This window comes from Dasypus novemcinctus, chromosome 6, assembly GCF_030445035.2.
Source record: "Dasypus novemcinctus isolate mDasNov1 chromosome 6, mDasNov1.1.hap2, whole genome shotgun sequence".
In the NCBI taxonomy this organism is placed as follows: Eukaryota; Metazoa; Chordata; class Mammalia; order Cingulata; family Dasypodidae; genus Dasypus; species Dasypus novemcinctus.
The window spans coordinates 39,843,936-39,868,802 of NC_080678.1; the positions used below are offsets into that span (position 1 = coordinate 39,843,936).

At 45.3% G+C, this 24,867-nt stretch overlaps 1 long non-coding RNA gene and 1 pseudogene across 2 annotated transcripts; one reads left to right on the forward strand and one right to left on the reverse strand.

Annotated features, from left to right (window-relative positions):
* Window positions 1-7,974: 7,974 nt before the first annotated feature.
* Window positions 7,975-23,692, reverse strand: LOC139439225 (uncharacterized). 2 transcript variants are annotated; one of them, XR_011649018.1, is made up of 3 exons: window positions 23,500-23,692; window positions 13,469-13,595; window positions 7,975-12,867 (listed from the first exon to the last, which is right to left on the reverse strand). It is a non-coding gene; the product is annotated as an uncharacterized lncRNA (long non-coding RNA). The 2 variants fall into 2 exon arrangements; XR_011649019.1 differs by having other exon boundaries at window positions 22,407-23,692.
* Window positions 17,086-17,871, forward strand: LOC101436623 (NFU1 iron-sulfur cluster scaffold homolog, mitochondrial pseudogene; annotated as a pseudogene).
* Window positions 23,693-24,867: the final 1,175 nt, after the last annotated feature.

The following is a 24,867-nucleotide window of genomic DNA, read 5'->3' on the forward strand; positions in this document are numbered from 1 at the left end:
ACTGGGAACCAAACCTGGGGCCTCTTAGGTGGGAGGCTGGTGCTCAGCTGCAAACTACATCCACTCCCCAACAAAACATTTTGATGTATCCATCACTAGTATTTTTTCTATGCATACATTTTTTGGGGTTAATTTTCAAAAATGGGATCCCACTTTTATAATCGGCTTTTTTCACATACTAGTATATGGTGTCCATCTTTCCACATCCTTAAATTTTCTTCCATCACCTCAACATACATGGCCACACAATGTTTCATTTTCTGAATGTACAGTAACTTGTTCAATCAGTCCCGTTACTTCTTTATGATAATTTGCTATATTTAAAAAGATTGCTGAAGATAGGTCAGATTTGAGTGACAAAGAAGAGACTAAGGTAGGTGTAGAAAGCAGGTTCAGATTGGGGAGAGATTGGCGCCACCTCCTGGCAGACATTGAAGAGGTCCTGGCTGGAGACCAGGGTGCCAGTTAGGGGGTAGGTGTAGGAGCTGGCCAGTGAGAATGTCAGTGCTGGGAGGGCTCTTGCCTCACTTCCTTCCTGGAGGCCGACCTTCCTGGAGCCTGACCCACCCTGTAGCATCCCTGACAGGTCCCCGCTGCAGCCTCCCTGAGCTGCCACCACATTGCCACAAAGCTCCTCAAAGAAGAGAATTCATTCTTCTTGGTCCCCGCTTCCATTCTGGGAACATGTCATTCCGCTGCTTCCACTGCCTTTGGAACAAAGGCCGAACTCCTCCCCATGCCAACAAGAATAGCCTTCAACCTGCCACATGAGCACCTATTTTCTTGCAGATCTTAAGTATTCTTTCTGTTGTCTTCATTAATTTAGGAGGCTTGATGAGCAGTATTCTGCCTAAATGATCAGAAACTTTGTATGATTGGTGTTCAGACTGGGCATGCAATTTGTTGTTACTTCCTGCCACTTTGGACTGGTGAGTAGAGAACAAGTGCTGTGGGTGCTGCCTGCAGTATGCCATGGGTGATCAGAGCTGCAGACGTCCATTTACACCACCAGCTCCAGAATGCTTCTCTTGACATTGAGGCAATTAGGTCTCGCTGCAGTTTCCACCTCTTGTAGCTCCTTCTGCCTGCTGGAGCAGCACGGAGTCAGACTAATCCCTTCTCTCTCTGACAGCCTTTCAAAACTATTAAGACAGCTGTCAAGTCACCTAGGGAGGGTGTCAGGAGATGGAGAGCCTGAAAGCGAGGCAGAGGAATTTGGACTTGACTGGGCAGTTCCAGTAAGGAGCTCCCGTGGTTCTTGAGAGGGGAGGGACTTGACTGGAATAGTGCTGGGGGACAAGCCAACCAGCAGCCTAAACACAGGCCATCGTGGAGGGAGCAGAGCGGAGACACGGGTGCCAGCTGTTGTTGCATCTACAAAAAGATGAACCTGAGAGACATTGTTACATGAAGACGAGAGGACTTGATGATGGCTTTGGCGTTTATGTAGGAACTTGCACAATTGTGAGACCCTCGCCGCCCCCCGGCCCTGCCTCCCCAACACTGACTGCGCTTCAGCTCCCGAACTGGATTGAGGCGCAGACTCTCGCCTTTTTGACTTTACTCTTGCCACAGCAGTAGTCACAAAAGGTGCTTGACAACCACTTGTTGAGCATGGGATGGTTATGGTCAGACACGGAGGACTGTCTGAGAAAATGTTGGTGCTGGGTTTAGAAAATTTTGTTTTGCAAGCAAGTATTGAGCAGATGGCAGGCTCTGGGGGTAGATGCTGGGCATGTGTGATGGTTAGTTTTAGGTATCAACATGGTTAGGGTAAAGTCCTTGGTTATCCCATCAAACACAAATTCAGCAGTTCTTAACGAGGGGTCCATGAGCTTGAATTGAAATTTTTAAAAAAACATTCTTATAGGGACATGTTGGTGCAGCTGTGATATATTTATTAAATAATACACAGTACAGTGTGGACCTAGTAAGGGGTCTATGGTTTTCAGCTGACTGGCAAAGAGGTCCATGGAGCAAAAGAAGTTAAGAACCTCTGCACTAATTCCATTAAACACTATTCTAGGAGTTGCTGTGGAGATGCAACTTGTAGATATGATTAAAGTCTGTAATAAATTTATATTAAATAAGGAAGATTATCCTAGATAATCTGGGTGGGCCTGATTCAATCAGTTCAAAGGCCTTAGAGCAGAACTGGAGTTTCCCTGAAGAAGAAATTCTGCCTGTGGGCTGCGACTTCAGCTGGTGCCCAAGAGTTCCAGCCTTTCCTGGCAGCCTGCCCTATGGGCTTTGGACTTGCCTAGCCAGCCTTCCCCATCACAGGAGGCAATTCCTAGCAATTCCTGCTGGGTCTCTTCCTCCGGTGGAACTGAGGCTGATACAACATGTGCATACGTGCAAGGAGAGGAAACTGCCACTTGTTGAGCACCTCTTTTGGCTAGTCCTTCACTGCCTCTGGCTCACTCGGTCCTCACACAATCCCCCCCTACAGTACTGTGAGGTGAGCTCTCTTATTCCCATTTTTCAGGTGAGAACACTGGGGTTAAAGGGCCTAAATAATTTGCTAAATCCCATGCCCCTTCCACATTCTGTTTCCTCTCTTTAGAATATTTTACCCTGGGTTTTCAGATGGCGGGTATCTTCTTATCATTTAGGTCTCGGCTCAAATGTCACTTTCTCAGACAGCCTTCTCTGACCACTCAGTCTAAAGTAATGCCCTCAGCCACACTTTCACATCACACTCTTATTTTTCCATAGACTCAATATCATATATCATGATTTGATATGATCTTTTTTTAAATAAAAGGGTATTTATTTGGAGTGGTCTTTTTTATTTTTATAAAAGGGTATTTATTTGGATGATGTTCATTTAATTGTTGCTTATCAATTATCTATCTTCCCTGCAACCAGAATGTCATTTCCACAAGGGCAGGTGCTTTCTCTACCTGTCCTACTCATCATGATTTCACCAGGACCTAGAATAGTGCTGGCTACACTGTAGGCTGGCACTCAAAAACTGTTAAATGAGTGAATGAATGAGTGAATAACTAGACAGAGCTCTTGCCCTCAAAGAACTCACAGTCCACTGGGTTAACAGAGATAGGCAGATTGTGGTAATTGTCCAGTGGGAAATACAGATCTGCTATAAGGCTGGATGCCCATGGGAGACAGACTGCATCCTTGAGGCTCTGTAGCATTGTGTTTAAGAGCACATTCTCTGGAGTTAGGTTACTGGGTTCGATTCCCAATACTACCCACCACTGCTGGCCCCTCTTTGCCTTGTGGTTTTTTCCCCACATTGGTAAGGTGGAAGTAATAACAGCAGCCATATTATAAGGTCGTTTGTGAGGGTTAACAAGGTTAATATGTAGTGGAGTAGCACATATTAAGCATTTGTTATTACTAGTGCACCATACAACTAGATGTTGCACTCTGTAGTCATCCCTCTGCATTGTTACCAATTGTGTCCCAAATAGATTATAACCTCCTTGAGGACAGGAAGCAAACTCATATTGGGTTTGGACTCTGGGTTTCATTCTGTCATCTGGTCTGATGGAGAGCCACCAAGGAATCTAAAGCAGAGAAGATTATGGTCAGGTCTAGATTTTTAGAAAGATTATTCTGGCAGCCCAGGGTATGGTTTTGTGAAGGGCGAGTATGTAAGGAATGGAGGCAAAGGGACCAACAAAGAGGCTGATGATGGGGCCTGAGCAGAAATCATGGGAGTGTGAGCAAAGCACTGGTAGCCAGTAAAGGGAGGAGGGACAAGCTGTAAGGGTATCTAGGGGGTTGAGCCAACCGAGCTTGACATCAATTGTACTTAGGGTTTACAGAGACGGAGTAATCTTGGATGACTTCGAAAATCCTGCAAAGGGAAGCAAGTTTTCTAAGGAGGAATAATGAATATAGTTATGAACATGAATTTGAGGTCTGAGTGGATTTTCAGGATTTGCAATATGGATTTAGGAGTCAATGGTACAGAGGTTGTAGCTAATGCCGCAGAGTGGATGGAGAAGGCAAGTGTTGACAATAAATATTCTTTCTTATTTTAACCCTTTAAAACAGGAATCTTAACCTGTGGTCACCCCTCAGGCTGAAGTGTGGTTTGCTGGCCTGGCGGGGGAGCAGCCGCGGCAGGCCAAGCTGCTGCCCCCATAATAGGGTGGTTGGTCGGGCCCACCGCCACCCCTGAAGGAAGCTCGGCATGGGCGCAGAGTGCCCTCGGGTCTCCCCTTCTCGGCAGCCATGCTTCCGCGGCCGCCCCTCCTCCCGGATGGCGCCACACGATGCCTGTGGGGCGCCACCCTTCTTCTTCTTTCTCCCTGCGCAGGCGCAGGGCGGAAAATTCCAGTCTGCCCTTTTCCCCTCCCCCGACAGCAGCAACAGCCAGGCGTGGGCGGAAAAATCCAGTCTGCCCTTTTCCCTCCCCCGACAGCAGCAACAGCCAGGCTTGGGCGGGAAACTCAAGTCTGCCCTCCACCCCAGCAACAGCAGCCACTAATCCCTAAACCCTACCACTTCCCCCAGCAACAGCGACAGCCAATCCCTAACCACCACCCCTCCCCCGTCCAGTACCGCCCACTGACCTTTCTCCGGCAACCAATCAGAACAGGGCGTGGCTTCGACCAATCAGCCTTCCCCAGCCCCTATAAAACTGTTGCCTCTCCCTCAATAAAGTGGACTTGCGTGTTTGCCTTGTCTCCGCGGTAGTTCTTCTGCCGTGCGCCCTCCAGTCCTGAGAGCCCCCGACAAGGGCCTGGCCTCCCTTGTCCCCAGTTCGTCTCCTACTTCTCCGGGCGACCCCCTCGTCGCCGGCTTCGCTGGGCGACCCCGTCAGCCGAACCGCGCAACCCCTTGTGAGACCGATCCCTCGTCTGCTGCCGGACGGACCCCTCGTCCCAAGCGGGACTGACCCCTCGTCCAGAGCTGGACCGACCCCTCGTCCGCAGCCAGACCCCACCTCTACCGACCGAGCAAGCCGCCGCATTAACCTTTTTTGATCCATGGACCCCTCTGCCAGTCAGGTGAAAACCACGGACCCTTTACTAAGTCCACACTATACTGTGTATTATTATTATTTTATTTTTATTTTTTAAAGATTTTTTATTTATTTCTCTCCCCTTTCTACCCCTCCCTGGTTGTCAGCTCTCTGTGTCCATTTGCCGTGTGTTCTTCTGTGTCCACTTGTATTCTTGTCAGTGGCACCAGGAATCTGTGTCTCTCTTTGTTGCATCATCTTGCTGCGTCAGTTCTCTGTGTGTGCGGCGCCACTCCTGGGCAGGCTGCACTTTTTTCATGCTGGGCGGCTCTCCTTACAGGCGCACTCCTTGCGTATGGGACTCCCCTACATGGGGGACACCCTTGCGTGGCACGGCACTCCTTGCATGCATCTGCACTGCCAGCTCACCACACGGGTTTGAACCCTGGATCTCCTATATGATAGGCGGATGCCCTATCTGTTGAGCGAAATCCACTTCCCAATACTATGTATTATTTAATAAATATATCACACCTGCACCAACATGTCCCCACAAGAATAACGTTTTTTAAATTTCAATTCAAGCTTCCCAACCCTTTGGTAAGAACCTCTGCTTTAAAAAATAACATATACAAACTGCTTAAATAATATGCATGAAGCAATAATTTGAGGGACTTTTACATTTACATGCACCTGTGAAACTACCACACAGGAATGGAACATTTCCCAAACTCCAGAAGCTCCTTTGTGCCCTCTCACAGTCAATATCACCCTTCTGCCGTTTAAAGATTAGTTTTGCCTATTCTTGAACATCAGAAAAGCAGACTCATGTAGCATATACTTTTTTGTGTCAGGCTTCTTTGGCTCAACATTATGTCTGTAAGGTATCATTCATGTCATTGCACTTGGCCATCTTTGCTTCTTTTCCATTTCTGTGCAGTTTGAATATGCTACAATATATTTGTCCATTTTCTTGTTCATAGATACTTGGGTTGCTGGGCTATTTCCAGTTTCTGTTGCGATGAGTATTCTTATACCTGTCCTTCAGTGGATGTAAACACTCTTTCCTATTGGGTCAATTCATAAGGGTGTACTTGGGCGTCAGATACACATGTTTGGGCTCAGTAGCTACTGCCAAACAGTTCCAAAATGGTTATTTCCATTTATACTCCCTTCAGCAATTGAGAGTTCTACTTTAGAGCAAATATTCTTTTTTCCACTTTTTAACTTTTAATTTTTACATAATTTCACACTTATAGAAAGTTACAAAAAATAGTATAAAGGGCTCCCATACACTCTTTATCCAGATTCACTATTTGCTAATATTTTGCCTCATTTCCTTTATCATTTTCTCTGTCTGTATACCCACACATCCACATAGGTATTTTTCTGAACTATTTGTGCCCCCTTTATCTGTAAATTTCAGTGTATATTTCCTAAGAACAATGACTTTCTGTTACAAAATCAGGAAATCAGAAAATAGGGCAATTCAAGACCATATTGTGAATGATAGAAAATTATTACCTGGTCCACAATTAATATTCAAATATCATCAATTGTTCTAACACTGTCTGTTATGGCCAGTTTTTTCATGACTTAGCGTCTGATACAAGATTACACATTGCATTTACTATTCACATCTCTTTAATCTGGATCGGGTCCTCACCTTTTATCTTTCGTGGACTTGATTTTTCTTAGGTTACTAGCCAATTATTTTGTAGAATGCTCTTCAATCTGGTTTGTTTGCTATTTCCTCATAATTAGATTTAGGTTATGAATTTTTGTCAGGGTATGGTAGAAATGATGTTGAGTCGTCTCAGAGCATTGTATCCGGAGACACGTAAATTCAGTTAGTCTCTTTGTTGGTATTGTTACCTTTCATTGCAAGGTTATGGCTGTGTGCTTTAGGTTAACTCACTCTATCCTCACTATTCTTACCTGTGTAGTTAATAGGTAATTTGCAGGGAAGTGCTTTGAGTTTATGTAAACATCTGTTCTTCATCAAACTTCCGCCCACTAGTTTAAGCACATATTGATCATTTTCGTCTAAATGAATTATTACTATAATGGTTGGATGCTAATGATTTCCTAACTCCATCAGTATTTCTACATTTATTAGTTTATATTCTACTATAAGGAAGAGCTATCCTTTCTCTCCAATTTACTTATTTATTCATTTATTTATTTAATTTTGTGTGAGTGCAAAAATTCTTATTTTACAAAAATTCTATTACTGTGCTAATTATTTTCATGTTCAAATTGTCCAGATTTGGCCAATGGGAGGCCCTTCTGGTTCCTGTGGGTTTTTAAATATATATATATATATATATATATATATATATATTTGCACTTTCTTGTTTTCTGACACAATATGATATTCTTGTGCTTTCCCTCCCCCAACCCTGGTACAAGCCATTTCTCCAAAAGGTCCCTTGTTCCTTTTAGTAGAATATGGTATTTAGAAATTAAGGTCTGGGTGTTAGGTATGCTCTTTGCTACTGAGGTTGTCTTTACTTCTAGACTCCTTTGCAGACAGAACTAAGAAATACAGATATTTATATCTTTTTTTGTTTTATTTTATTTTATTTTTTAAAAGTTAACAGATCACACAAAATGTTACATTAGAAAACATAAGTTTCCCATATACCCCACTCCCCACTCCCCCACCCCCATCATTTTTTTAAATTGTATTTTTTTTGAAGATACATAGATCACACAAAATGTTACATTAAAAAATATAAGAGGTTCCCATATACCCCCACCCATCCATCCCACTCCTCCCACATCAACAACCTCTTTTATCATGTGGCACATTAATTACATTTGGTGAATACATTTTGGAGCACTGCTGCACCACATGGATAATAGTTTACACTGTAATTTACACTCTTCCCTAGTACATTCAGTGGGTTATGGCAGGTTATATAATTTCTATATCTGTACACATACACATAAAATCATGAGTTCATAGAGACACTTCCAATTCAACATCATAAGGTTTATTTTAGTATTCTCTTCCTCCATATTTGTAGCTCTTTTCATTTGCTCAATTAAGTAACACACAAAAAGGATTTCAGAATTGTTAACCCATACTACTACAGGGGAAATTTTTTTTTTCTCACTAGAATTAAACAGTAGTTGATTTAAAAAAATTTTTTTAATCCCTCCTTCAATGTGTTACTGTTATTTATTTGACATAGATTTAGATTCACTTGTTTCTCTTTGTCTTCCATTTTAAGTTTTTTTCTCCCTCTCCTCATTCTTTTCTTTTTCTATTTTTGTTTTTTTATTTTTCGTTAGTTTTTGTTTTTTTCTCTTTTTAGTTTTTTTAAAAAAACTTTTTCTTTCTTTTTTGGTTTTTGTTTTTTATATTTTTCTTTTTTCTTTTTATTTCTCTTTTGTTATTTTTGGTTTTATCTTTTTTGTTTTTCTTCTTTATATTTTTGTATTTTTTCTCTTTTTTCTTATTTATGTTCTGCTTTTTCTTTGTTTGCTTTTTTCCCTCTTCTCATTCTATTTGACCTTGTTTTTTAAGGGCAAAAAGTATTCTTCACCTAGATCCCAAAGGGTTTGTGGATAGACTTCATGGGGCCTGGGATCCCCTGAGTATTACACAAAATATTGGAAATGTGTGTAATTTTTTTCTGGAGAGAGAATTCATACTTTCCTTAAGATTTTTGAAATAGTCTTTACCCTTCAAAAGCTTAGGAGAGCCAGGGAGGAAAGCAGGAATCCAAGAACCTTCTTAGGAACCTCCTACGAATGGGGTAGAAAGTTCTGCCAGTTTATGAGACTGCCCAGGGCAGACAGTCTCTTATTTATCCCATTTCTCTGGTGCTGAGCACACATACCAAAACCTGAGTGAACAGAAACCAAAGGAGAGAGGAGAACCTTGGGGATGACTCTGTACCTTGGAGCAAGCTCAGGATTCCTCTCCCTAAAAGCTTCCCCACCAACAACAACATCAGGTCAGACGTCCCGGATGCTGGGCGTCCCAGAGCAGGCTTAGAACCAAGCCAGAGTGGGTGGGGACACAGCTGGACATTTGCCTATAGCTGTACATGGCAAAGTGACCAGAAAGAAGGTCCCCAGTTACTGCAAAGACACTGACCAAGGCTCTGGCTCACCCCCTGTGTTGGTTTCTTTGGGCTGCAGCAAGGCCCCTTCCAAATTGGAGAATGAGGATTATTACATCTGAATGGGAAAGCTGTGAGTCATGAAGGGTTTGCCCCCTGCAGGAGCCAGCTGAAAGCTTTCCCTGGGTGTGGCAGGAGGGAGGGACCCACCCTGGCTCTGTAACAAAATGTGTCACTGAGGGGTGGCACTGCTCCTTAGGGAGCTTCTGCTCTAAGAGGAGCCTAGAAACATAGATGAGTGGGGGCCCCGCTCAAGGGACAACCTCCCTGAATGCCTCCTCTGTATAGCACATCTTTACTACGAGCTGGTCCAAAAGAAGTAGAAGACCTAATCCCTGCCAAGTGGCTTAACGAATGCATAGAGGGAGCGGATGTGGCTCAAGCAATTGGGCTCCTGTCTACCATATAGGAAGTACAGGGTTTGATGCCCAGGGCCTCCTGGTGAGGGCAAGCTGGCCCGTGTGGCAAGCTGGCCCATGCAGAGTGCTGGCCTGTGCAGAGAGCTGGTGCAGCAAGATGACACAACAAAAAGAGGCACAGAGGAGAGAAGATAAGAGACACAGCAGACCAGGGAGCTGAGGTGGTGCAAAAGAATGATCGCCTCTCTCCCACTCCGGAAGGTCCCAGGATCAGTTCCCAGAGCTGCCTAATGAGAATACAAGCAGACACAGAAGAACACACAGTAAATGGACACAGAAAGCATAAATAAATATTTCTTCCTTTTTTTTTTAAAGAACGTTTAGAAAGTCAAGTACAGGCAAAAGCAAAATCACATAGTACTGAGTCAATACAAGCTAGAGATCTGTGGAGTGGGGTTAATCAGAGGAAGCTTCCTAAAGGAAGGAGTTAATAATGGATTTTGAAGAAGGGATGAGACTAGAGAAGGAGCCAAGAAGAGACCAGAGCATATCCACTGGCAGGAATAAGCAGAGCTATGGAGAAGAGATGGCTGAGAAGGGAGGTTGCTTTGAATACCAGACTGGAGCCTGCTGAGGTCAGATGCCCACAAGAGGCATTGTTCTTCAGCTGGGACAGTGAGGTAAAGGTGTTTGAGAAAGGGGCTGGGTGTAGGGCTGAACTAGGGAGTTGCCAAATGCAAAGAGGATTACTGAGTCACCTGGGATGGGAAGGGATGGTGGTAGCACCATGTGTTAACTCTACCTCTTCAGCAGATGGAGAAAAGATAAAAATAGGAATTTATATTTTATATTAATCTCTGATTCAAAACCACTTTTGCACATAGAGAATTCTTAGGAGCAACAATGATAGTTATTTATAATTATTCATTGAGAGTCTTTTGTGTGCCAGGCATTGTGTTTATTGCTCAGGTGAGCCACACAACCACTATCTGTGGGAAATATAAGGCAAGCCTTTCCACCACCCGATATCGTGTATCCTAGATTTGCCCAAATGTGACTCTCCCAAGAACCCTGTGAGTTAGGTGTGGCAGGTATCATTCTCCTCATTTTATAGATGAGAAAACAGATGCCAAGTAAGGTTAAGTCACTTGCCCATAGTCACAGCCGAGGACCTTCAGCCAGCCTTTTGGGTCCTCACACTTTACTTTCACTCCGATCGTATTTATGCAGTGTTAACAGAGACCTCCACGTTTTTCTAAAATTCCACCTTGACCTGGACATGCTGCTAAGCACTCCAAATTCCTGGCATTGACTTAGCAGAGGTCAGTAATTCAGCTTGTTCAGGGTTACCGACTGAGTTCGGTTGGCCTGGGCAAAATGTCCAAGGAATGAAAGCAGGGGTGAGGGCCCCTCTTCATTTTTCAGAAGACATAAGCACTTGCTTTTCCCCCACTCCCAAATCAGAGAGCGTCTGGCTTGCCAGGAAGGCAGAAGACGCATTGGATCTGTATTGCATCACGTTGTGCAACAAGATAAAGGCAGAAAGAGGGAGGGCGAGGTCTAGGATACACGATATCGGGTGGTGGAAAGGCTTGCCTTATATTTCTCCACGCCCGGGGTGGGTCTCAGGAAAGCAAACCACAGCGCTGGTGGCCGCTGGGAATCAGGACAAGTAAGGAGAACCCTGGGGAGGCACTGCCTTAGTCTGGGGCCAGAAAGCAGCCTTGTCAGACGCTCCTGCCAGCCAATCGGAATCCCGTCCCCTGCCTGCCTGGCCCAGCCATCAGCCCCCCTGGTCAGAGGCCAGGCGTGGCCACCCAAGCACCAAGTTTTCTTTTGGAGTTTCCTTCTCTTTTCCCCTCAAACTCCTCATAAAAGGACTCTGGGCTGCTTCTCCCCGTTTTTCTAACCTGTACAACTGTAAGACCAAGTTGGTGCTTGCTGGTTGTACCTTGGGAACATGTGACCTTAGATATTTTTTGGCATCTGGCTAAATGGTGATGTCCTGCTTTATCTTCTACCTGGCTCACTGAATTCGAAGACCACTTTCCACAGATCTCAGAAATGCCGACAACGAAGCGCTGGGTGGGGAGATACGGGCTACACACGGCTCCAGGGAGGGCTGGCGGAGGAGCCCACTTGGTGAGTGGAAGGCAGCCAGTGCCTAGCAGGAAGCAAACACGGAGACTCTTCGCTTTAGGCAAGTTTCGGGCCTGTACTGGTTCTGGTCTTATCAAGTTAATGGTTTGGCATCTGAAAACAAGGCATTAAAACATATTCAGGAGCAGGGAGTAAGACTAAGAATTTAGCTTGGATGCCTGTCTCACAGGCCTTGGCGTTCCAAGGTGGATGGCTGCACCCCAGCCAGGGGCATTTGCAGGGCAAGCACACCCCCTCACAATATGAAATTCTTTCTGGAGCATTTCCCACTCCAGAGCTTTGGTTCCACAATTTTATTGAGCACCTGCTATAAACCTGGAATCTAGAATGTGAGAGATGATAATAATAGATACATATTTTCATTTACCCATAATTTTCCCAACAGCCCTGTGAGTCACCTATAAAATATCCATATTTCACAGATGAGGAAACTGAGGCTCAGAAAGATTAAGAAACCGGCCAGAACTCACACAGAACCAGGGTCCCTGCCCAGGTTTCCAAGGGATGCATGGGTGGCTCACTATGTGCCAGCAGGGCCCCCTGAGAAGTGAGAGGCGGTTCTGAGAACAGAAGTCCCCATCCCAAGGGGGAAACTGAACTGTAAATCAGATTGTGAAATGGCAAGTGCTCCTGCCTCTAACAGAGGAACAAAGGTGGCAGCCGCAGTCTTTGTGGTGTCACTGGGTTTTTCTTGGCTTTCATCTCCCATCACGGCCTTTTGATGCCGCAGTTTTTCTTTCTGTTTCGTCTTGTTTCTGTGGTGGTGTCACTGGGTGGGATTGCAGGGCCTGTGGGACTGTGGCTGGTCACTTCTTTGCCAGCTGTCAGAGGGTCAAGAGGCCAGGAAGGAGTGGCCGCCTGGGAGGGTCCCCCAGTCACAGTTGACTTCCAGCAGGTCCTTGGCAGGAGAGGGTAGACCTGGACCTTCACATGCTCTGATTTGTGTAAAGCTTGTCCAGCAGGTGCCTGCTTGGGCTGCCACGCTACTGTTCCCTCTGTGTGGAATGCTTGTGCCCAGATGCCACCAGCTCACTCTCTCACTTCATCTTGTCCTGGTCTCACCTCCTCAGAGAGGCCTTCTCCAAACTCTTTACCTAAAATAGCTTCCCCCAGCCCCATATCCTTTCCACTCTGGTTTATTTCTCTCATCACACTTACCATTGCCTGAAGTTGTATTATACTACTTATCTGTTTATTGTCTGTCTTCCTGAAATGAAGGCTGGGACTTTTTCTGTCTTGGTCACTGCCCTATCTCCAGCACATAGAACAGCATCTAGAACGTAGGAGGTACTCAATAAATAGCTTGTTCTTCAAGTAAATGAATTTTTTTTTCTTTTTTAAATAAAATTTTTTTGGCGTTACCAGAGATCGAACCCAGGTCCTCATACATGAGAAGCAGTTGCTCAACCACTCGAGCTACATCTGTTCCCCATTAAATGAATTAAAACCTTAAAACAGGCGGCAGACTTGGCCCAGTGGTTAGGGCATCCATCTACCACATGGGAGGTCCGCGGTTCAAACCCCGGGCCTCCTTGACCCGTGTGGAGCTGGCCCATGCGCAGCGCTGATGCGTGCAAGGAGTGCCCTGCCACGCAGGGGTGTCCCCCGCATAGGGGAGCCCCACACGCAAGGAGCACGCCCCATAAGGAGAGCCGCCCAGCGCGAAAGAAAGTGCAGCCTGCCCAGGAATGGTGCCACCCACACGGAGAGCTGACACAACAAGATGACGCAACAAAAGAAACACAGATTCCCGTGCCACTGTCAACAACAGCAGTGGACAAAGAAGAAGACGCAGCAAAGACACAGAGAACAGACAACCGGGGCGGGGGTGGGGGGAGAGAAATAAATTTAAAAATCTTAAAAAAAAAACAAACCTTAAAACAAGGAAGCAGGTGTGGTTCAAGCAATTGGGCTCTCGCCTACCACGTGGGAGTTCCCTGGTTCGGTTCTGGTGCGTCCTGAAGAAGACAAGGAGCTGGCACGACAAGCAGGCGCAGCAAGCTGATGCAACAAGATGATGCAACAAGAGACACAAGAAGGAAAACTTAGTGAGAGGCACAACGAAAGCAGGGACGGGAGGTGGCTCAAGTGATTAGGCCCTTCCCTCCCACATCAGGGGTCCCAGTTCGGATCCTGTTGCTTCCTGAAGAAACATGGAAGATGAACAAACACAGCAATTGTGAACAACAAGGGGGTGGGGAGAAATAAATAAATAAAATAAAATTTTAAAAACAAAAACAAGCAAACAAACACCAGGAAAGCTTACAATAATCCTGCCAGGTAGGTATTAAAATAATCTCAGCACCATTTTAAAGACAAGGAAACAAGTTTAGAGAAATTATATAACAACTCAGGGTCACACAAGGATGGATAGAAAATTATTATCTGGTCCACAGTTTATATTCAAATTTTACCCATTGCTCCAAAAATGTCCTTTTAGACCTTCCTCCCCGCTCTGACTCAGCATCCAATCCAAGATCACACATTACATTTGCTATTCTTATCTCTTTAGTCTCCTTTAATCTAGATCAGGTCCACAGCCTTCCTTTATCTTTCATGAACTTGTTTTTGGCTTTTTTTGTTTGTTTGTTTGTTTGTCTGTTTTTGAGGTTACAGGCCTGTTATTTTGCAGAAGTAACAAGTTTTAGAAATGTACTGGTCCTAATTCCTCAGTCCTTTAGTTTAATAAACCTGTCATTTGCAACATAGTACCCTGTGGAAAACGTGACTCTAGCAATCAGGAGATCTGTCCTCTTTCCCTATGTCTGCTAATGAAAAGCAGCACACACTCTAGTAAGAAACCTCAGTGACTCAGTTTCCCCTTCTGTGAAATGAAGGTGACGCTATGCCTCGAGGCTCAGATGAGCCCTTGTATGGGAAAGTGCTTAGTCTTGCACGGGACAGGCTGTATATCCACCTCCACACATGTGTGTACAGCTGGGGAGACATTAACATGCCAGTGTTAATCTCATTTCCATTAAACAAGTCCTGACAACCTAAGTCGAAAGCTGCCTTGAGAGAATTTGCTGTTTTCTAAGACGCTAACATGCCATTGCATCTGCCTCCAGCACTTAATAATGAGTCATTCCCATCTAAACCAGAGCTGAAGAGTCTCCAAAGTGGTGGACTGTTATCCCAAGAGATGAGGAATAATCGCACAACTCCCATCCTTCACAGTCAGAGTCCAGTTCTCCGCAAGGCCTTCTGGGGGCGTGGTTCTCAGAGTGGACGCTTGGGTCTGCTGCGGCTGGATCACCAAGGGGCTTGTCAAACATGAAGATTCCTAAGGCTCCAGCCCCGAGTCAAAGTTCAGGAACTCTGCAAGTTTAACAGCCTCCTATTCAGGTAATTCTGATGCACTCATAGAGTCTAAGAACTTGTGATCCAGTCCCACCTCTCCTTTTACAGGGCCACGGGGCTAGAACTCGTATTTGTCCTTTCTCTCTCTCTCTCTTTCTTTTTTCCCTCCTTTCTTTGCTTCTTTCTTTCTCCCCTATCTTCCTCTCTTCTTCCCTTCTTCCTTTCCTTCCTTTCTTCCATTCTCTATTTCAAGAACATAGACTTTTTTCCCTCACCACAAACAGTTCAGCACAGGGGTTCCAGTTCATTGAGTAGTTCTGTGCCACATAAACTGAATTCTGCTAGTGAACTTAGATTTCTTGTTTGTATTTAAATATGCTTTAGGTGTTTTTTTCTTTTAAAATCATAAATATTTTAAAAATCAGGAACAAGGAAAGGTGCCTAGAAACAGCAATATGTTATCCCAATATATTATCTATAATTTTTCATCTGCTAACTGAAGCCAAGACATGTGAAGAGGGAAACAGGGAAGAGTGGGGTAAATTTAAAGGAGTTTTTTTATTCATTCATTCATCAAACCATCACTAAACACTAGGTAGGCGATGGGGGCTGGGAATACAACAGCAGCTAAGACAGGATCAAAGTCAACTCATTAGACCTCGACCTTAATCAGCTCACCTCACAGTATCACTCCAGCCTGAAAAATGAAAGCAGGGTTACTTTGTGAACAAGAGCTGTGGCTGGAGGCTCCACATAGTCCCAGCCCAGCCACGTTCTCTCATCTGATTATCAGCCTCGACCTCACTCTTCTTGTAGGGGCAGAATCTGTAGTCCAAAAATCTCATACCGTGTTTCTATTTGCAGAAGAGAAGAGGAGACTCTTCTTCCCTCCCAGAACATATTGCTGGTGCACTGGCAACTCCAGAGTCCCCACACTCTGTCCGTTGGCAGACCAGCAGTCTTAGTAGACCATGCAGATCCAATAAACGTCATCTCCCTGGACTTTAATAAGGTTTTGAATGGGTTCCCACTTAAGTAGTCCTTGAGCAACTTGGAAAATATGGCTGAATGTGAAAGTTTTATTAACCAGGATGTTGGGAAAATTGGTGGTGCTGTTTAACACACACCCCCCAAAACCATTTCTGACATTAATGCACTTTGCCCTAGGTGGTCTCCTCGCATCCTTGCCTTATTCCCTTTTGTCTCTTTCCAAATCTCAATGGCCCTTTAAAATCACCAAACGTCCTTCAAAGGGGCTTTTGCAGCTTTGAGCAGGGTTGTAAACTGGGACTTGCATAAAACTGGGGTCAAGAGAGGCATAATAGAATGATTTAAGCAAACAAAGGCCACTTTATGTTCCAACCTAAATGTCTAAAACGTAAAACCATTCTTATATACATGCCAACTGGCCAAATGGAGAATAAAACTTCCTTCTGAAAATAAACTTGGTCTTCTACACTCAGTTCATTTATATACCATGCAAAAGTGTGCTCGGGGCAGAGAGAAAAAGCTTGTGCAGAGGCAGATAAAGGAGCACAAAGAGCCCCGGGGGCTCAGCGCGGGGTAAAGTCAGGGTGGCTGCAGCATAGGGCAAGAGGTGAGGAGTTTGCTCAGAATCTGCCTCCTTCCCCACTCAACCCCGTAAACCCACAGCTACCACCTGCAGGAGGCGGAAAACGGACCTGAGAGAAGAGCAGCTATCTATATTTATAGCTACAATTTACTGTGTGTTCCTAAGTGCTAAGAGATTTCTGTACGTTTGCCCACTTTATTTCTCCAATAATTACACAAGGAAGGCATTCTTATTCCCCATTTTACAGATGCAGAGGAGGCTGGAATTTAAACTCAGGTCCCCAGGGCTCTAAAGCCTATCCCTTTTCATTTTAACCACATCGCAGAGAAGATTAATATAAGCACCCATGCTGGCTTTCCATATTTATTATACATATTTTTATTTGAAAAAAAAATTTGTTTTTTAAATTATTTAAGCACTACATATTTAATACATTCTTATTATAAAAGTCAAACAACTCAGAGTGAATAGAGTGAAAAGAAAGAATTCTTCTCGACATTCCCTATAATTAAAATATATTGATATACGTAGCACTCTTGAACTAAAATGGCGGCGGTCCAGTGGCCATGGGGAGCTGCAGCCACTGCTGCTGGGCTGTGCAAGCGATTCTGTCCTACAATGAGGAATCCACACACCATTAAGAAACAGTCTTTGCATCAGTTTGTACAAAGATCACTTTTCCTACTACTGGCATCCTTATCTCACACAACAAGATACATGTTCATTCAAACAGATACCTCAAATCCCAACAGCTTAAAGTTTATTTCAGGAAAACCTGTACTTGAGACAAGGACCATGGATTTTCCAACACCAGCTGCAGCATTTTGCTCCCCTCTGGTTAGGCAATTATTCAGGACTGAAGGAGTAAAAAGTGTTTTCTTTGGACCAGATTTCATCACGGTTAGAAAGGCAAGTGGAGAGTTAGACTGGAAATTACTCATACCAGATATTTATGCAACAGTCATGGACTTCTTTGCATCTGGTTTACTTCTCATTACAGAGGAAACATCTTCAGGAGAAGCAGCATCTGAAGAAGATGGTGAAGTTGTGGCAATGATCAAGGAATTGTTAGATAGTAGGGTCCAGTCAACTGTGTAGGAAGTGGAGGAGATGTGATCTACAAAGGCTTTGAACTTGAAACTCCAAGCGTCTTGTACCAGCTGCCCCAGTTCAATCATTAATCCAAAAAAAACGGAATTCAGAACATGCTGCAGTTTTATATTCCAGAAGTAGAAGGCATGGAACAGGCTATGGATGATGAATCAGAAGAAAAGGAAGCAAACTCACCTTAAAATAATCTGAGCTTTGTTTGGGCCTAATAGTTGGACTTCTTGATAATATACACTACGCTTTTATTGTTATTCTGCTAAAGAAAGAAGTTGAGGATCAATAAAATATGCTACTTTCTTCAGAGAATGACATATAAGTATTGCAAAAAAAAGTATGTATGTAATAAAAGCATATAGGAAGATGATAGATAATAGATATAGATGAGGTAGATAGAATGATACAGCAAATGTAACAAAAAGTTAAAAGTTGGTGGACCTAATTGGGTTTTGTATTGTTTTTCTACTGTCCTATACGTTTGAAATTATTTCAAAGTTTTAAAAAGTTTTAAGAAAAGTATATTGGAGGGAAAAGTTTAAAGAGAAAAAATTCTGTAGCCCGTCCAACCTAATGAAACAACTTGGAATAATTTAGAACGCTACTCTTCAGTCTTGTTTTTCATATATGGAGGGGTTTGTTGTGTGATAATACTCTAGGTGTGCTCTGCATCCTGCCTGTCCTTTACTTATGCCAGAGGAATTTTCCGTGTCATCTTTCAGTTCTTCCTCACCCTCATTGTTAATGACTGGGTAATAATGCACCGAGAGGCCATAGTTTACTTAATCATCTCCCTCTTGCAGGACTTGTAGATTGTTTCTAATTATTTGCTGTTACAAAGTCTGCTATGATTAAGATCTCCACGCATTTTTTTTTTCCTTTCTGTATTTTGGATTATTTCCCTAGCATTCCCAGAAGTAGAATTACTGGGTCAAAGGGTATGAACATTTTTAAGGCTCTTGATCATTGTGCCAAACTGTTTTCCAAAAGAATTGAACCAATTTTCACTATTGGGAAGCTTGTTACTTTCCCTGTGGTGAGAGATTCTGGGGAAAAGTTTTGCTTTTCCCTTATGGCTTCTAAGTCTGCTTAGTTGAAATCATCAGAGACTAACTACCATTTCACAGGCCTCTTTCAAAGTCTGTTGACAATGTTTGACCATCTGATTACTGGGTGGAAGATTTATATTGGTCTCCCTGTCTCCAGGCTCTTCCTGCCTTCAATCTGTTTTGTACACAACAGCCAGATTAATTTTTTTGGAAACATCAGTTGCCTCATGTCACTGGTCTGCTTAGAAACTTATAATGGTTCTCTTTCCTCCTGGATCAAGTTCAAACTCCTCTGCTGGGCCCGAAGACCCTTTATAGAAGGGTCCCACCTACCCCCAAGTCACCCTGATCTCCTACCCCCTCAGGAAAAACCTTCAGCCACTCTCCTTCCTGTCCCCAAATTACGCTCCATGGCTTTCCCCTTTTGCCCATGTTTTCTCCCATTTGGAAAGATTCCCCCTCCTTTCTACCTCGGCCAAATCCTTCGCTTTCAGGGTGGTTCCAGGAACCCTGGAAAGACGAGCCATGGAAAATTAGAGGAGGGGCAGAATCAGGGTGCAGAGAGAGGGGAAAACAAAGGAGGTGCCATGCAGATCATCAAGGGCCGGAAGGACATGGGCTCCCCACATTAAAGACATGAACAGGGAAGCGGACTTGGCCCAATGAATAGGGCGTCCGCCTACCACATGGAAGGTCCGCAGTTCAAACCCCGAGCCTCCTTGACCCGTGTGGAGCTGGCCCATGCGCAGTGCTGATGCGCGCAAGGAGTGCCCTGCCACGCAGGGGTGTCCCCCGCGTAGGGGAGCCCCACGCGCAAGGAGTGCCCCCATAAGGAGAGCCACCTAGCGTGAAAGAAAGTGCAGCCTGCCCAAGAATGGCACCACCCACATGGAGAGCTGACACAACAAGATGGCACAGCAAAAAGAAACACAGATTCCCAGTGCCTCTGATAAGGATAGAAATGGTCACAGAAGAACACATAGCGAATGGACACAAAGCTCAGACAACTTGGGGGGGTGGGGGGTGCATGGAAAGGGGAGAGAAATAAATTTTTAAAAAAATAAAGACATGAACAGATCAGAAACAGAGATCAGAACCAAGGCAAGACAACAAGCAGCCCCCTTTATCCTACTGATGACACTTAGGCTATATTTAATGGTCTAAAGTGGCTATCTAAAGAGCAGAGCAGGATTGTGAGCTGGGGTTAATAACAATGATTATAATTACATTAGTTAGGGTTAGCTTCACTTTGAGAAACTAAGACCTGAAAAATAGGAGCTTAAATATGAGAACTTTAATTTTTATGAAAAGATATCCTAAGGAAGTCCAGAGCTGAAATGGCAGTGTCCTGCTCATCAAGGACCTGAACTCCTTAGCAAACTGCCCTACCATTCCTATAGTGTAATTCACATCCTCATGTTCCAAAATGGCAGCTGGAGCACCAGCCATCACATCTGGAGTCCAAACCAATAAGAGGCAAGAGGATATGAAGGGTGTCTCCTCCATTTTAGGAGACATCCCAGAAGTCCCATGCAATATTTCTGCTCAAAATTCACTGGCTTAGTCACATAGCCATACTTAGGGCACATAGCTGCAAGGAAGTCAGTGTGTAGAGATTTTTTTTTTGAAAATCAGGGTTCTGTTACTAAAAGAAAGAGAATAGATACAGCTGCACACAGCTAGCAGTTTTGGCTACCATTTATTGAGACATTGTGGTAATCACTTCATATGTGTTCTCTTTTAATCTCTGTACCAATTCTATGTGTAAGTAGAAAGTAGAAAGGAGAGCAAGATCTAGATTTTATCTGAGTCTAGAGCCTGGGCTCTTTTTATCTTTTTAGGCTTCATGGAAAATTATTTTGCATGATATCAAAATCACAAAATAATTGATAACTATCTGGTTTTTTTTTTCGGTCTGACCACACACATACAGAACTTACCTTTTCAGAGACGGAGTCTTACACTTTTGGATGCCTAACAATGCAGAATTCACTGGAGTGAGTGTGTGCAGTTATACTTTTTTGGTATATTGTAGGATTTATCTGTGAAGAGTAAGACTTTCCTGTAGGCTGTAATGCAAGAAGTTAGTTCTCAATTAAAAATACTAAAGAGTCTCTCTAGAGAGAAAAAATAGCAGGTTATTTTTATTAAGAATGTGCAAGATAGAAGAGTTTTCATAATTGAGATATTTCAAAAAAGAATTTTGAACAAGAAAGAAAGAAAAATGAAGTTTTTCATCCCTCAATCTGTATTGAGCTTTGGGTTGTCACTCCGGTTATCCTATGAGACAAATGACAGAAAAATTGCCACATAGAGAGGCGGGGCAGATTTCATCATGTTCACTTTGTGATCGATGCTAGAAAGTGTGAACTCTTGGTGGGCTGGGCAGTTGCTGTGGAGCCCAGCACAGGAGGCGGGGTGAGAAGGAGGCGCAGGCAAGGGCATATTTGATTAGGAAAGGTTAGCTGTTTAGAAACAGGGTGTCAAGCTGGTGGGGATTGCCGACAGTGAAAAAACAGAGAGTCTAGGGCAGAGAGACTAGTTTGCAAAAAATTACAGTGAATATAGACTGGGGTGGCCAGATGGAGTTTTAGTGTTTGCAGATACGGCAGTTTCAATTTTGAACCACGGGGTTAATATTAGGACCTCCCAAGGCCAGTTAATACCCAAGGACTGTAGCTAAAGAGCGCTCAGGTCACAGCCCCTGTCTTCGTGCCCTGCCTCCCCTGACAGCGTGGGCCGAGGAGCCTGCACGCTGCTGTGAAGAGGTTTTGGCGCCTTGGACGAATGACCGAGGCCAGGGGCTGTGGACGTAGGGGCGCCAGAGGAAACCTGAGGGAGAGGCTGACTGCTAGGATGTGAGCTGCGGGAGGACCCGCCGCTTCTGTTCCACGCCGGATTCCAGCACCGAGCCCAGGGCCCGGCCCGTGGGCCCCGCCCGCCCAGTGCATATTTGTGGGGTGAATGGAAGACTGTGCCCCCACAGGCCCAAGCTCAGGCAAATCCATAAGCTCCTTCCTGCTGGCCCCTTCAGGTGACCAGCTGGAAAAGTCCGGAGAGGCCGCCCTGGACTACGCCATGGCTTGGAAATGAAGGCTAAGCGAGGGGGTGCTCACAGCCCCGGGGCGGGCGGCAGGAGTGGGCCTGGGGCCTTCACCCGCAGACACTGCGGAGTCGGCGGGGTTGGGGGGCCGGGCTTTGTTCTCTTGCCTCTTTTTGCCCCTTTCCTACCATTGACATTTCCCAAGTGCTGTCTATACAACCTCTCATTTCATCTCCTAAGAGCCCAGGAGGTAAGTTATCATCTGCGTTTTCCAGATGAAGAAACTGACACCAAAAGAGGTTAAATAACCTGCTCGAGGTCTGACAACTCTTAAGGGGAGAAGCAGGATCCCACCCAGCTGCCGCTGACTCCCAGGCCCTTATCTTAACCACCACACTCCCCGCCTCTGTCGCCTCCACGCCGCCCCACTTCTGACTTACCCACCTGGTCACGAACCCCGTTTTGTGTATCCATTTGGCTAACGTTTAATTTTTAACTATTTCTGGATTAGCAGAAAATTTGCAAAACAGTACAAAAAATTCCCATAGAGCCTTCGCCCACATTCCCCAAATGTTAGAATTTTCCTGCTGGGAGTTACTGTCGGCGACATCTTCTGACTACATTTTTACACTCCCTTGGACTTAAATTTTCATTTAGTTTCCAGTGATGGCAGACCCTTGCCAAGGGCAGGGAGAAGATGAAGTGACACGGCAGCCAGCTGGTGGGCAGCAGGAGCCACTTACCACGTGGACGGTGGAGCCCCTGGAACAGAAGTGCCGGCTCTCGACATTCCTCCAGGGGACAAGAGGGCCATCCGGGGACCCTCCTGCTGGGGAGGCTTCTGAGGAGTGTCCAGACACCAGGCTTTGGGAGCTTCCTAGCTATCAAGAGAAGCCTCTCAGAGAAATTCCACATCTTCCCTTCTTGCCCTGCAACTTCAGGACAGAGAGCCTTACTGTGAACCTACTACGTGTCAGGCACTGAATTAAGTACAAATTAGGCACAAAAGCTAATGCTGCCCATCATGCTGTCTCTACGAACAGAAAGACCAGGTGGCTGACCAGAAAGGAAGGGGCTGTCAGTAGGATTTCCTCACGAGGAGGCAATCCGGAGTCCTTGGTTGGGGAAGACACCTCATAGGTATTTTGGAAACAAAGTTAGGAGGGAGAAAGGGAGGGAGGCAGGAGATATCGGACAAGTCCTCACATGAAAACAAGGCAATGCGGCTGTTTCCCGCCTAATGCTCGTGATCTTTGGGGGGGGCACGGCTCAGGGGGAAGAGGCCCTGTTAGGTGTGGTCCACCAGGACAAGCCCAGAGAGGATGAGGGGACAGAGCACTGCAGTTCTCCCTGACCTGAGCCTCAGTTTAGCCCCCAAGCCAACCTGCAGACCTAGCGGAGGACAGAGGAGGGTGGGTTAAGGCTTCTGGGACGATATTTGCATGAGAGCAGAGGGGAGAGCAAGGAGAGACTCTGCCCCACTCCTGCTCGCTCACTGCACATGTAAACCTTCCCGGTTCCTTGCCCTTGAGATGTTCTCTGTGCCTCCCCCATGATCAGTTTCATTCTACAGACGCTCACTGACCACCCCCAAAATCCCGCTGGAGGCCTGCTGAGCCTGGCAAGTGGGACAGATCTGGACTCAAGTCCCAACTCTGCTGCTAACCGCCTGGGTGGCCGCTTTCGCTCCCCACACCTCAGATCCTCATCGTAAAGCAGACTTGCTGATACCCCTTTCGTAAGTTTGATGTGATGATCGAATGAGACTGTCCACATAAAGCTCCGGGTAGGCCGTCCTCTTTAAGAGTTCATGGCCCAATTTCCCGCCACACCTACCTGTCCTTGATCTCTGATACACCAGTGGCCAGGGTGCTGCTCTCCTCTTTGTCCATCTTTCCCAGGTTATGGTGGAAAGAACCCTGGTCCAAGGAGCCTGAAGAACTGGGCTTGACTCCTGGTTCTACCACGTACCAGCTGTGTGACCTTGGTCAAGTCACTTAATCACTTAACGTCTCTGAGCTCCAGGTCCCCCACCTGCAAACTGGAAATTATACCTAGTGTTTTGTAAGTGTTAAAGTCCTTTAGGATGTCAGCTGATGTTTTGTTTTGTTTTTTTCATTGTGTCAACATAGAGAGAGCAAGCTTAACATTTCCCATTTTAGCCACTTTCAAGCACACAATTCAGTGCCGTTAATTACATTCACGATGTTGTGCTACCATTACCATCACCCATTACCAAAGCGTTTCTGTCACCCCAAACAGAAATTCTAACCATTAAGCATTTACTCCTGTTCTCCACCCCACCCCTGCCCCGGTACCCCGTAATCTATTTTCTGCCTCTCAGTTGATGCTTTGCTGCCGTAACTACAACACCCACTACCCCGAGCCAACGTGGGCTGAAAGAGCACTGCACCCAGAGTCTGGAACTCTGACTCCCACACACACCCATCTATCGTGTGGCTTTAGGCAAATCCTGTTCCTCCTGGGCCTCGGTTTCCTCACGTGTAAAGTGAAGGGCTTGAGCAGACTCTTCCATGGCCTCTTCACTGTGAGGTTCCACGCATTCATCACTGAAGGGGTCAGGAGTTTACTTTCCAACAGGAACACAGGCGGGCGACGAGGAGGTCACTGCTTCTGGATTCCGACGTACTCGCAGTGCATTCTTCTATTAATATTTCTGGGATCATGCACTTCTGGTGGTGTGTGAGCCTGAGGGTGTCTCCAATTCTCGGGTGAGGGTAATTAGTCTTTTTGACCCTTAGCAGGGGAAATGTCTCCAATTGGGGGGAAATGAAGTTGTCAAACATAGTCCTTGAGCAGAGGGAGATTTATAGGGGATTGCATACAAAAGCACAGGAATTAAACAAACAAACAGGGAAAGAGCACTTAAAAGCTCAGACCAAACAATATATACAGCACGCTATGTTCAGGCAGGTCAACCAGTGGTCCACGGGCTCCCCAAGCACCACCCAGGCGTAACAGCCCAGACAATTGTTCATCTTCCAAGAAGCCCTTCCCAGGAACCATAGGGTTGCAGGAAGGTAAAGCCAATGAGTTCACTGAGGGGAAAGGAGCAGCAGCAGTCAAGGCGATCTTTGGTGGCCATTTTGAGTTTTAAAACTTGCTTTTGGGTCGTCCAAGATTTGTACCCTGCCATCCCTCCTAGCCCGACTTGTGGAACTGCCACTGGCTGACTGCTCCAGC